Source organism: Phascolarctos cinereus, unplaced genomic scaffold, assembly GCF_003287225.1.
Source record: "Phascolarctos cinereus isolate Bilbo 61053 unplaced genomic scaffold, phaCin_HiC Scaffold_726;HRSCAF=1367, whole genome shotgun sequence".
Taxonomy (NCBI): domain Eukaryota; kingdom Metazoa; phylum Chordata; class Mammalia; order Diprotodontia; family Phascolarctidae; genus Phascolarctos; species Phascolarctos cinereus.
The window spans coordinates 392706227-392719573 of record NW_027556098.1 but is presented as its reverse complement, the minus strand read 5'-3'; positions in this window follow the sequence as shown (position 1 = coordinate 392719573).

The window sequence follows — 13347 nt, the reverse complement described above, 5'->3', positions numbered from 1 at the left end:
ATCATCAAAATCTTTTGCTTTTGCATTATCTTCATTTTTAAATATATCATTACTCTTAACTGGCAATCGATACCCTGTTTTTAAACTATTATTTATTTATTTTAAGCATTCATTTAAAAAAAGTTTTGAGTTCTGAATTCTCTCCCTCTTTCCTGACTCCCCCCCCCCACTGAGAAGACAAGAAATGAGATATCAATTTGTTGCTCAGTCATTCCAGCCATAGGCAACTCTTGGTGACCTCATCTTGGCAAAGATACTGAAGTCGTTTGCCCTTTCCTTCTTCAGCTTATGTTACAGATGGGGAAATTAAGGCAAACAGGGTTAAGTAGGCTCACACAGCTAGTTAAGTGCCTGAGGCCGGATTTGAACTCAGGAAGATGAGTCTTTCTGACTCCAGGCCTGGAGCTCTATCCACGGCACCACCTAGCTGCCATCATATACAACACATTTCTACATTAACTATATTGTAAAAAAAAGAAAAAAGGCAAGGGGCAGCTAGGTGGCGCCGTGGATAGAGTGCTGGACCTGAAGTCAGGAGGACTTGAGTTCAAATCCGGCCTCAGACCAAACACTTGACGCTTACTAGCTGTGTGACCCTGGGCAAGTCACATAACCCCAGCTGCCTAACCCCCCCAAAAATGTGCTTGGGGATACCAGAATACAATGAAAGAAAGGAGAGATCAGGGTGGGTGACTGGGCAATAGGGGAAGGTGGTCAGAGATCAGACTGTAAACACGCAAACCACGGTCTGGATACTGGTTGGACTAGAAGCCCCTGAGGCCCCTTCATCTCCGAGACTTTGCTTCTGGCTTAAGCCCTCCAACTCCCCAAAGCCAGCCCTCTACAAACTTACACTGATTACTTTTGAAGAAACAGAATCGAGGAGATTGGCTGGAAAATAAAAAAGAGTTGTACTAGTCATTGTAATGCAAACCTACTAATTTTTCACCTTAGTGAATTTCATTCCAGGTCTGGAAGTGCTTTCTAAACAGGAGGCAATGCAATAGAACTCAGCCAAGGGAATCTCTGTTATACTTTTTGTTTGCTGGAATCTGACCAAAAGCAACGTAAATTTCAGTAGAGAAATTGTAGACATTAATATAATCCTTGCCCTGACTAGGTTGTTAAAGCTTCGCTCTGTGTTCACTTGCAGAACAGAATAATAAGATACAGTTTGGTATAGTGCAGAGGGCATTGAACTTAGTAAGGAACACCTGGATTCAAATCCTTTTTTTATATTTTTACTGGCTGGGTGACCCTGAGCAAATCACTTAACTTTTCTGTGCCTCAGTTTATGCATTGTAAAAGTAGAGGCTTGGAATGAATGGCTTCTGAGGTCCCTTCCAGCTCTAAATCTACGATCTTAAGTTAGAAATGTATAAAGAATGGACTACATATCCAAAAATACAAATTTATCCATGTCTTTGAGAAATTTAGTCCTGGCTCCTGATATTCTAGTCTAGATCTTTGCTTTTAAGGGATCTAAAATTCTTCCATCAGAATATTCAATGAATCTAGGGAAATAGAGACATGAATCTTTTATCCATCACCAATCTTCCATCCAACTTAAGAATTCATTTTCTATTTCCCAAAGACTCACTCCATTTGATGTCTCATGCTTCTGCCCATCTATAAAAATAGATTTCTCCAGTGTGGGTTTACTGCCTGAACTTACTTTGACATCACAGCGGGGAGATGGGAGGAGGAAGGGAAGCCAGTGTGATACTTAGACTTCAGGCTCTAGCATTATCTTTTCCCTCTGGCTCACTCAAAACCTAATCCTTAGAGCCTCCCCAATCTCTTTATCTGCTGGTTGGCTGCAGAGTAAATGTTTGCAATAACGTGCTGAGATAGTCTTTGTATGCAACCAAAAAATAATTGCACTGTGTTTTCCCTTGGCTGCCACATGTGATAACTGCACAATGTCTGCTCCAGCCAGAAAAGTACTTACCAGAGAGAGGCAACTTCCATATCTAAAGTGATGATGGCCCAGCTGGCAGCTGACTGCTCAGTGAAGGTAGTACAGGGTATGATCAAAGTGGTTTTATTGATTTTCAGAATGCGCCTCTTGAGAAAATTTTTTCCCTAAGTTTTACAATGAGGGGAAATTATGGGCTTTTGAAGAAATGAAAGTATGTGACTCTGGGCTCCTGATTTTGGGTTTTCCAGAATAATTCAATAGGCTACTTGTTCTTGGAACAAAACAAAATTATTGGCCAATGTGTCTGTAGAGAGAATTTGATATAACTGATAGGGTGCTGGGCTTGGAGTCAGGAAGGCCTGTCAAATCCCGTCTCAGACACTTGCTAGCTGTGTGATCGTGCACAAGTTACTTAACATCTTTGGGCCTCAGATATCTGAAGGAGGAGGGCTGAGAAAAGACCCTTAAATTTGGCAGTTAAGAGGTGGTGCAGTGGATAGAGTACTGGGCCTGGAGTCAGGAAGACCTGAGTTTAAATCTGGACAAGTCACTTAACCCTGTTTGCCTCAGTTTCCTCATGTGTAAAATGAGGTAGAGAAGGAATTGGCAGACCATTCCAGTTATCTTTGCCAAGAAAACCCTAAATGGGGTCATGAAAAGTTGGACTTGACTGAAAATGGCAGAACAACAAAAATGGGGACTATAATAGCACCTGTGATGACTTCGGAGAATAGTTTTAGTAATATAGCATAAGAACCAGAGGGTAATGAATTGAAGAGTGAGGGGTGAGGAAGTACGGTTGAATATACCACTGATCTCATAAAAGTTATGAAGAGGAGAGACAGAGGACAGTAGTTTGAAAGGATAACAGATGTAAAGGAAGAGAAAAGAAGGAATTAAGAGCCTACTGCATGCCAGCCACTGTGCTAAGTGCTTTGAAAATATTATCTCGGGGCAGCGAGGTGGTGCAGTGGATAGAGCACCGGCCCTGAAGTCAGGAGGACCTGAGTTCAAATCCAGCCTCAGACCAGACACTTGACACTTACTAGCTGTATGACCTGGGCAAGTCACTTAACTCCAATTGCCTCACCCCTCAAAAAAAATTTTTAAAAACATCATCTCCTTTGATCCTAACAATAGCCCTGGGAGGTAGGTGCTATTATTATCCCCATATTACAGTTAAGGAAACTGAGGCAGCCAGAGGTGGACTTTCCTGAGGTCACACAGCTAGTAAGTGCCTGAGGCCGGTTTTGAATTCAGATTTTCCTAACTCCAAGCCCATCACTCTATCCACTGAACCACCCTGCCGCCTAAAGAATTTTTTATTTGAGTTTATTTATTTTTTAGTGTAACAGGGGTGATAGAGCTGAGTATGCCTTTTGTGGAGGGCCACGTGCTTTGCTGGGATAATGAAGTTGGCTTCTTTTTGAGGGGCATGCACTTGTGCTTTGGGGTTATAAAATGACCCCTGATTGTTCCCATGGCTGAGAGGCTATGTCGAGAATGATGGACAGCTGAGCCCAGGAATTACTGCCCACTCAGGAGGCTATAAAAGAAGAGGAGAAAGGCTCTGCCCCTCTCTCTTGAGCATTTTTCTTGGGCCTATGCCAGCCTCTCCTGTGGACTGCCAGCCTGGAATGGGGGGATTTCTATATCCCCTTTCCTGCTTCAGGAGCCAAGGCAGTTATGAGCTCATGGCAGTTAAATCATGTTTGTTTGGTTTTTTTTTTTTTGGCTAGGCAGTGGGGTTAAGTGACTTGCCCAAGGTCACACAGCTAGTTAGGTATTAAGTGTCCAAGGCTGGATTTGAACTCAGGTCCTCCTGCCTTCAGGGCCGGTGCTATATCCACTGCACCACCCAGCTGCCCCTAAATCACATGTTTGTAAGGACTCTGGAGACTGACTCTCAAGTGTCTGGCTTCCTCTTTTGCCAGGGGCTCACCCTGGTGAGGTCCAGATCACCTAACACGGAGGCATCCTGCAGCCTGTACTTTCTCACCGTGTGGGTGGGTATAGCCACATTTGCCTGAGGCTTAGCTGAAACAGACAATCTCTTCAACACTAGTCAGACAGAGGCAATCTGTCTTTTCACCCACTGAGCCGGTGCAGTGAATCGAACCAGGGGTAGGAGAAGGAGTTCTCTGCTCCCCTTCCTTTGCCCTGAGGTTTCTCTTGGCCTGGGGTTTCTGTTTCTGCTCTGTGTCATTATCTTTCTCAGTTTCAGGTACTGGTGGTCGACCATCCCCCATGAGAATGGCAGTTTGAGTCACGGCCACCCAACCTCAGATCCAGGCTTCTAGGCAGGATATTGTAGCTTGCCATTGTGGCAGAGAAACTAGGGCACCTAGTACTCCAGCCCACGGGAAACTGTGGTCGTGGAACTGGGACTCTGTGCTCTGTGGGAACTAAGGTAGGTTATGAACCAAATCCCTTTTACCTCCTCAGATACCGAGGTATACTGTACCAAGAGGCAGGAAGATTAGGTCCCCTGTGATGGAGAGCAAGTTTATATATTTTTTATTATACTTTTTTTTAAAAAGCAATTGGGGTTAAGTGACTTACCCAGGGTCACACAGCTAGTAAGTGTGTTATATTTTTTGAAGCAAATATTCCTGTGTAAAAACTAATACAACTGTTGTTGGATAAACCCAGGAGAGCGCCGCTGGCTGGGATTGGAGCCATTACCAGAGAGCCAAATACCCCCAATTCTGCTTAAGGATATCAGAGAACCCCAAAGGTGGCGTGAAACATAATATGCCTAGTCTTCTGGCAGTGGGGGCCGGGGTAATCAGTGTCACATTCTTTTGCTTTGTGTTTCTTTCCTAGAACACAGGTAAGTGGAAAGCAATGCTAAGAGATGGGCATTTACAGCTTTGTGAGTTCAAGAGTTCCAAAGACAAAGGTAGGTGGTAAAGGAAAGTATACTGGACCTGTAGTCAGGAAGTTCAAATCCATCCTCAGACACTTACTAGCTGGGTGACCCTGGGCAAGTCACTTCACCCTGTCTGCCTCAGTTTCCTCCATGTAAAATGGGGATGATAATGACACCTGTCTCCCAGGGCTATTGTGAGGATCAAAAGAGATATTTGTAAAGTGCTTAGTACAGAGCCTAGCATGTAGCAGGCACTTAAATGCTTGTTTCTTACCTTCCTTCCTTTCCAAGTCAGTTGCTGATTGCCCTGAAGGATAACTTCCGGAAGGATTCTTCAGTGGAAAAGAGCGACTAAAGAGACGTGCCTGGCCAGAACATCTGGACTTGTGTGAATTGCTTGGACAGTGCAGAGCTAAGGTGAACGCAAAACATCTGTTCAGCAGTCCTACAAAGTTGTCCTTACCTCCTGGGGAGGTTGTCATAGTTGTGACTGGCTATTGTTGAAGTTTTAGGAATTTGTCAATGTGCCAATGTGCCCTGATGAATCTTTGTTGTTTTAAGCATTTCTTTTGTAGAGGAAATAAATAGATGTCCTCTATCTGCTATCTATTTTATACTTTAAATCCCCTTTCTAGAAGGCACCCTGCTCACCCCAGCCCTTTTAGGGGAGACTCTAGACTTGAGTCTTTGTTGAAGAGATTTTCCCCAGAACTTTTGGGTAGGGGAAAAGAGTGTGGGTGCAAGAAAAGTCTGGCTTCCCTCTTTCTGGTGCTAGATTCCTGCAGGATTAAATCTAGGTTCCATGTAAATCCAGAAGACAAAAAGGAACCCTTTTGTAGGATGGGACTCCCTGGGCTACAGCTGACATTAGGATAGGGAGGGTCTGAGCATGTTTGTAGGGAGAAGGAAAGAATGGAGTGGAGTGGGATGAATTGTAATTGAGAGAAATACAGGCTTGAATCCTGGTTCTAATGCTTACTTTTAAATCTCAGAGACAGATCTTTATTCCGCTAGTTAAGAGAGTCAATGAACTCCATTCAGGTTATAAAACACATGATCAGGAAAAGGCTTTGGCCTTCTCTTGTATCGTATCACTTGTTTGAGACCATTAGGTAACTGGATATGTGGATCCTGTCCTGTCCTGTTGCAGCTCCTCCAATTTGGAGAGAAGAAAAAGGCTATTCAATGGATTGAAATTTCTGCCTAACAAATATGGTAGCAGAGAATACCACTAAATCTAAGTGTATTGTTGTGATAGGCAAATATTCCACTAGCTATAAGACCTGGACTGAAGCCACCAGAAAGTTGCAGTTTAGTTGAAGATGGACCTCATGATCCAGAAGATAACAATGGGGCTCAGTACAACCAGCTAGAAGGATAGGAAGATGGTGAAGTACTCTTTCTGCCTTAGATCTGTACTTAATTAGTCAGGCAAATCTAATTGTCATTGTTTGTGATCTGGGGTCCTCCAAAGATCAAGCTGAACTTTTAGATTCTATCTTAAAAGGATGGATTTTCTAACAAGAGGGCTCTAAAATATGTTCAAAACGGAACACTTCTTTTGATAGGGGTAACACTCTCTCTGGGTTGCTCTCCAAACTTGTACTCACATTCTCTGGTTGGGTCCCCCAGAAGGCAGATGCTGCCTTGGCACTTAAAGTGCCTTGTGAGTGTTACTCCTATTATTGTAACTGACACCCCCACCAGCATGCTTTCCATTGACGAGTAGTCAGTAGACACTATTGGCTCTTATAGGCGAGCTTTTGCTTTATTTTGCCAGGATCTAGGCTTCCACATCACTTTCTGGCCGTTTATAGACCATGCCATACCTCTGTATGAAAGAAGTTATGCCTTACTTAAGCCTATAGAAAGACAGTTAGCTTTATTAATTATCCAGGAAAGCAGTTTAACTAGATGAATGCAACATTTGAATTGACCACCAGATGGCGAGCAACTTGAGCTTTTCTCTCTCTCTCTCTCTCTCTCTCTCTCTCTCTCTCTCTCTCTCTCTTCGCTCTCGCTCTCGCTCTCTCTGTCTCTCTGTCTCTCTGTCTCTCTCCCTCTCTGTCTCTGTCTCTGTCTCTTTCCCTCTCCTTCTCTCTCTCTGTCTCTCTGTCTCTCTCTCTTTCTCTCTCTCTGTCTCTCTCTCTGTCTCTGTCTCTGTCTCTCTGTCTCCCTCTCTGTCTCTGTCTCTCCCTCTCTGTCTCTGTCTCTCCCTCTCTGTCTCTGTCTCTCTCCCTCTCCTTCTCTCTCTCTCTCTCTCTCTCTCTCTCTCTCTCTCTCTCTCTCTCTCTCTCTCTCTCTCCCTTCTTCCCTCCCTTTCTCTCTCTCTCCTTGGAAGATTTCCTCTTCAGTAGGAGCTCCATAAAGATGAAAATGCCAGTGCAGAGGCACTGAGCTACAGAAGTGTTGGAGATTTTCCGATGTAGAAGGGAGCTCAGAGGCCAACAAGTTTAACCTGTAACTACAACAAGAGATAACCAGAAGTCACAACAAGATCCCACAGTAACCTAAGGCATCCCATTTCATCCTCTGGACGATTCTTACTCTTAGGAAGTTTCTCTTGGCCTCAAGCTACAATTTGCCTTCTTCCAAACATCTTCTCACTGCTCTGGGGTCCAGCAGAAAGTTGTTCTTCCATATCATGGTCCTTTGAATACTTGAAGGTAGCTATAATTTCCCCTCTTAAGTCTTCTCCTTTTCTAGCTAAATGTACCCTGCTCCTTTGACTGTTTCTTCTCATCTAGGGCATATTTTTGAGGCCTTCTCCATTTTGCTTGCCCTTTTTTGGATATTCTCCACTTATTCCTAAAATGTGATGCCCAGAACTTAACATAATAACCCAGATGTGAACTGAGCAGAGCAGGATATAGCTGGAAGCTGTGCTTCTCTTAACATAGGCTAAGATGGCGCTAACCTTCGGCAGCCATATCACTTGTCAATTTATAATGCTACTAAAAACCCTGATAATGTTTTTTTTTTCAGTTATGAAAGGGGTTAATCAGGGGAGTCTCCAATTGACTTGATGAAACTTCAGGGCATGGACCTTTGCCTGAAGGGAACCTCCCACAGAATTAGGTGTACACCCTGGGACTTTGCTGAGAGGACCCAGAGAAACCTTTTGCTTGCTTCCCGCTGATGGGGCTCCTTCCAAGAAGTCTGGCAACAGAGAGTGGGGCAGGGGGCAACAGGCCCTGACTGGAAGGACTGTCTCTCCCCCAAAGTCTCTAAAAGCAAGCCGTGAAATGATTTAGGGCCTGTTCTACCATTGTGCTTTCTTTCCCCTGACTTCCAGACAGGACTACCACAAAGTAGATTCTCCCTGTCCACTATTCCCCAAGAAAAGCATATGACAGGCAGTATGGATTAGCCTAGGTAGCCTGAATTCTTGGCCTGACCCAGTTTCTGGCTATTTTTTCCTACCTTTTTGTTTTCTTTTCTGAACACAGTTTAGGAACTAGAGTTCCTGAGAATGGGTTTGCCATGCCCAAAGATATGGCAGCAACCAAGGTCCCATAAAAGTTCTTGAAGAGGTACCTGGCAGTATAGTGGGCATGTGCTTAAGGGCTTGAGAGGAGAGATATGAGGATGGCTTCACCAGCCTTGGGGGGTACCTTGTGGGCAATTCCAAGTAGAATCTGGACATTCAGTAGGATGAGTGAGGACAAGAATTCTTCCTCTTGTAACTTCAAGTAGAAGGAAGAGCCCTCAAGTGCAGTTAGAATAGAGGAGCCTTTGGGTAGCCCTTGTTGGCATGAGGTTGCATGGGTAAATAGAACCTGAGCAAATGAAGTCTTGGGCCTGGCAGTATACTTCTGTAAATGCTGGCAGAGTGCTCATCTGGTGACCAGCCAGAGGAAAGTACAGCTAAACTGACTCAGGCTAAAAGGGCTGCAGAAAGCCCAGCACCTGGGGCCAAGAGGAAGGGGGTGGGGCAGCCCCCTCTGTAGCACCTGGGGCCAAGTGGATGGGGGGGCAGCCCCCTCTGTAGCACCTGGGGTCAAGTGGATGGGGGGTAGGGCAGCTGGCCTCTACCACAACCTGGCCCTTGAAGCCATTATCCCTGACCTTATGTGAAGCGTGTCCTTTCTAGATGTGCCTTTGCCTCATCTCTGTTTGGTCTAGTGGATACTTTAGGGCTTATATGTTTTCTTGCTTATGGGAATTCAAACAGGTTCCTTCCTGACACTTCCACAATATTGTAGCTCGCACTGAAAAGGTATAATATCTCCTGTCTCTTTAAAGTATCAAAGACCTCTTTTCAAATCTCCATCTGCTGCTGCTTCATTAATCCTACTCCAAGAGGAGTCTAGATCTGGCCGGTGTAGAGAAGTGTTTCTACTGAAGAATTTGGAAAACCTGCTTCCTGGAGAAGGTCATTGACAATCCGTGACTTCAATCCTTTTCCTCTCATTCTTTTCTTAACTCTCTGTAGTCTGGTTTCTGTTCAGTTGGTTTTCAGTCGTGTCCAACTCTCTGTGACCCTATTTGGGGTTTTCTTGGCAAAGACACTGGAGTGGTTTGCCATTTCCTTCTCCGGCTCATTTTAGAGATGAAGGAAGTGAGGCAAACAAGGTGAAGTGACTTGCTCAAGGTCACTCAGCTAGTAAGTGTCTGAGGCTGGATTTGAACTCATGTCTTCCTGACTCTAAGCCCTGCTTTATCCACTGTGCAACTTAGCTTCCCTGATTTCTGACTTCATCATTAAATCAAAACTGCTCTCTTCAACGTTGCCACTGATCTCAATTTTCAATGGCCCTTTCTCAGTTCTCATCTTTCTTGACCTTTCTTCAGCGTTGGACACTTATGTCAATCATTCTCTTTTTCTTGATACTCTCCTCTCTCGGTTTTGGTGACACCCTTCTTCCCTGGTTCTCCTCCTACCAATCTGACCTCTCCCTTTCAGTCCCCTTTGCTGGATTTTCATCCAGGTCATGCCCACTAACTATGGGCATCTCCCAAGGCTCTGTCCTGGGCGCTATTCTCCCTCTATACTCTTTCACCTGGTGATCTATGCAGGGCTTTGAGCTAACCTCATTTCCCTAGCAGTTCAAACCTCACCAACACACCAGTCACTTCTCAATAGTTTCTGGATGTCCCATCACTTCTGATCACCACCATTCTGCAACAGCAGCCCTCAAGAGCTCTAGTGGGCTGGGGGCATGGGGTATGGGGAAGACCACTCCACGCTGCTGCTGCAACATGGGCCTGTGTTACTTCTGTATGGTCCTCAAGATGGAGGTTTTTTCCCTTTTTCTCCTACCCAGAAGTCTCTTGAACCCAGATGTTCAAAATGTCACCAAACTGGTAAATTCTGAGACTGCTTTTTGGGAGGCTGAGGACTCAATTGCCCCCTTCACAGCAGGTACCATGCAAGGTTGGGCATTCTGAAGCTGGAGTGTTTCCAAGAGAATGAGATTTTTTTTTTTGGCAAAGCAATTGCAGATTAAGTGACTTGCCCAGGGTCACATAGCTAGTAAGTGTTAAGTGTCTGGTCTGAGATCAGATTTGAACACAGGTCCTCCTGACTCCAGGGCTGGCGCTCTATCCACTGTGCCTCCTAACTGCTCCCAAGAATGAGAATTTTTGAATGAAATGATTTGGGCACCAGCCCAATTTTCTCCTAGAGGGAGAAAAGATATCCTCAATTGTTTCTAAGAAGAGGAAGAGAACTATGAGCAGAGGATTGCCCTGCAGCTGAAGGATGGAAGCCAGGCCGCAGTGGGACAAGAGATCTGGATCTCACCAGTTCTACTGCTGCTGAGAGATGCTCAGTGTGAACGGGCTTTGTTTCTTCATCAGGATCTTAAAATGTGTTTACCTTCTACGGGGAATCTAGGCACCTATTTGACTGCTTTATGTTTCTGTATTTTTTTGTGGGCTCCAATGAGTCCTTTGCATCTTGAGCATTTTCTGTGGTGGGTATAATAAATAAAATCTGGCCCGTATATAACCATATTGTACCTTGAGTGCCTTGCAAGAGTTGGGGATCCTGTCACCTGCATTTGGGGAATCTTGGACATGAACCCTGGCTAAGCTTTGTTTTGGAGGTTTCTCTGGAGTAAAACTCTGTGGTAGGGGGTATGAGTCAAAGATGGAATGGGTCCACAGGATTTGACCCATTCTATGTGAGCCCAGAGTTCTTGGGTAATGGGTGGCATAGAAAACTGCTGCCTGGTCATATCTCCTCCCATTTTGAATTTGTAAAATTGACTTTGGGTTAGAAAAGGAAGGGGAAGAGAGAAAATCATCTATGAATATTCACCATGCCAGATTACCATAGAGAGCAGTCACAACTCAGGAAGAATAGCTCAGAAATTATAGCAGAAAAATCCAAGAAAGGAATAAGGAGTAAAACCCATGGCTTCAGATATCTATATACAACTGGGCAAATATATGTAAGTACAGACAAACTAGGGATCTGAACGCAAGGAGCAGAATTTGGCCTCATAGGTAGGTATCACAGAGATTTAGTGGGATAAAATCCATGAATCTATATGCTTTGAATCATTATTACCTTATTTAAAAGAATTAAAAGGGTCATTGTATAGTAAGAAGGCATAGTTGCAGCCTTTATATAAACTATGGGGGGGGTCTTTCTCCAACTTCTACTCGCACTAATGAACACGGTCCCCCAGAGTAAGTCTGGCTAGCTATATAACACTCAGAATCGTAGGGGTGCCAAGATGGGCACTTTGATGTAGGAGTACCTTTCTACTGCTGTTGGCTCAAGCTTCCAGTCTGGTGTGTTCTCCTCAGTACCGATCGCCACTTACAGTCCCCTATATCATTGAGTTACCATCATGCGACTAACATTAATTAGCTATTACAGGGGGCTATTTACTGAGAAGAGATGGTAAAAACAGTGTCACAAAGCATTTTCTCACAACAACCGAGGGAGTACTTTACCTCATACCACCCTGGTCCTTGAGGAGAGTGGGTTTAATTTAAAGTGGTTGCAACAAAATCCATGAAGGTCACTTCCAAATGTGTCATAACTGATGAATGAAGTGGCTCTCTCGTTTGTAGAAGTCAGCATCCACTTGGTCAAGCAGGTGGGGGCTTCACTCATCACTGTTGGGCTTAGTTGCCTGTAGACTCTAGGATGGGCTCCAGTTGCTGGACCTCTGGTGCTCCTCTGACATTTTGGAGCTCACAAAAACCATAGCTTAGTTTCTTCTGTTTCCAATACTCTTGACCCAAGAGAAAGAAGGAACAAATACAAAAAGGGAAAGAAACAGAGGCATCACATTCAAGCTACAGGTTAGGCCGCTGCTGCTGCTGCTTCTCCTCCTCCCACTACTACTACTACTACTACTACTACTACTACTACCACCACTACTCCTACCACCACTACTACCACTACCACCACCACCACCACCACTACTACCACTACTTCTACTACTACTACCACTACTACTACTACTACTACTACTACTACTACTACTACTACTACTACTACTACTACCGCCACCAACACCAGCAGCTGTCTTAACACCCAGAAGCTTCCAACAGTCTTTTTTTCTTCATGGCAGCCAGGGAGGAAAAATAAAACCAAGGTTGTCAACTTTTTATATGAATATTCAGCTCTAACTCAGAAGCTTATAGAAAAGCCTTCCCTTACCATGTGGTAAAGTGGGCTAAAAATAGTCATAGACTACTTGTCCATGCTCCATGCATGGTAAATTGCATCAGTTAAGCAGAGTGGAGAGCATTTGGGTAAAAATCAGAGGCACAAAAAGAAACTGTATGGCTACTAAAGTATATTGCATACCACCAGGACATCTGATGCATTTAGGAAATAGATCACAAACCTGTAATGGTGGCATGATCTAATAGTAATGGGGAATTCAATTATCTAGTCATTCACTGGAGTACTCTTTCTGCCAAAAGAAGGGTTTATAATCATTTGACTTGCCTTAATGTTAATTTCATCCTTCAAGAGGCAGATAATGCAACAGGAGGAAATTCTATTCTGGATTTGATTCTCAGTAACAAGAAGAAAATAGTTGCTGAGGTGGACTTCATGTTAACATTGGCAGGAATTGACCACTCCATCTTAGAATTTATGATAGAGAAGCAGGAAGAAGTCAGGCAAAATCTTAGATTTTGGGAGGGCAGATTTCTAAGGATTCAGAAAAAGGGCAGATAAGACTCTTAGAACTTAAAATTCTGTAGGGTAAGTCAGTTCAGGAAAGATAGGAAACTTGAAGAATGACATTCTGATGTTACAAAGCAAAACAATTTCATTGAAGTAAAGAGAATTTGTATTAAGAGCTTAAAGTGTGCATTGAGGGAACTTATCAGTCAAAAGATTTAAAAAGGTCATGTAGAAATTTGGCAGCAAGAGCAGGTGAAGGAGATGAATAAGTATGGCTCAGTCCAGTAAAAATAGTCAGGAGTGCTAAAGCTCAGAATAAACAGAGCCTGGAAACGAAAAGGTGTTTTTTTTTTCTTTTTTTAAACCTGTATTAGGGAAAGGAGGATCAAAGAAAAGATTGGACTGTTGCTTGGGGTGAATGGAATGAAAATGACTAATGGGGAGCTGATACCC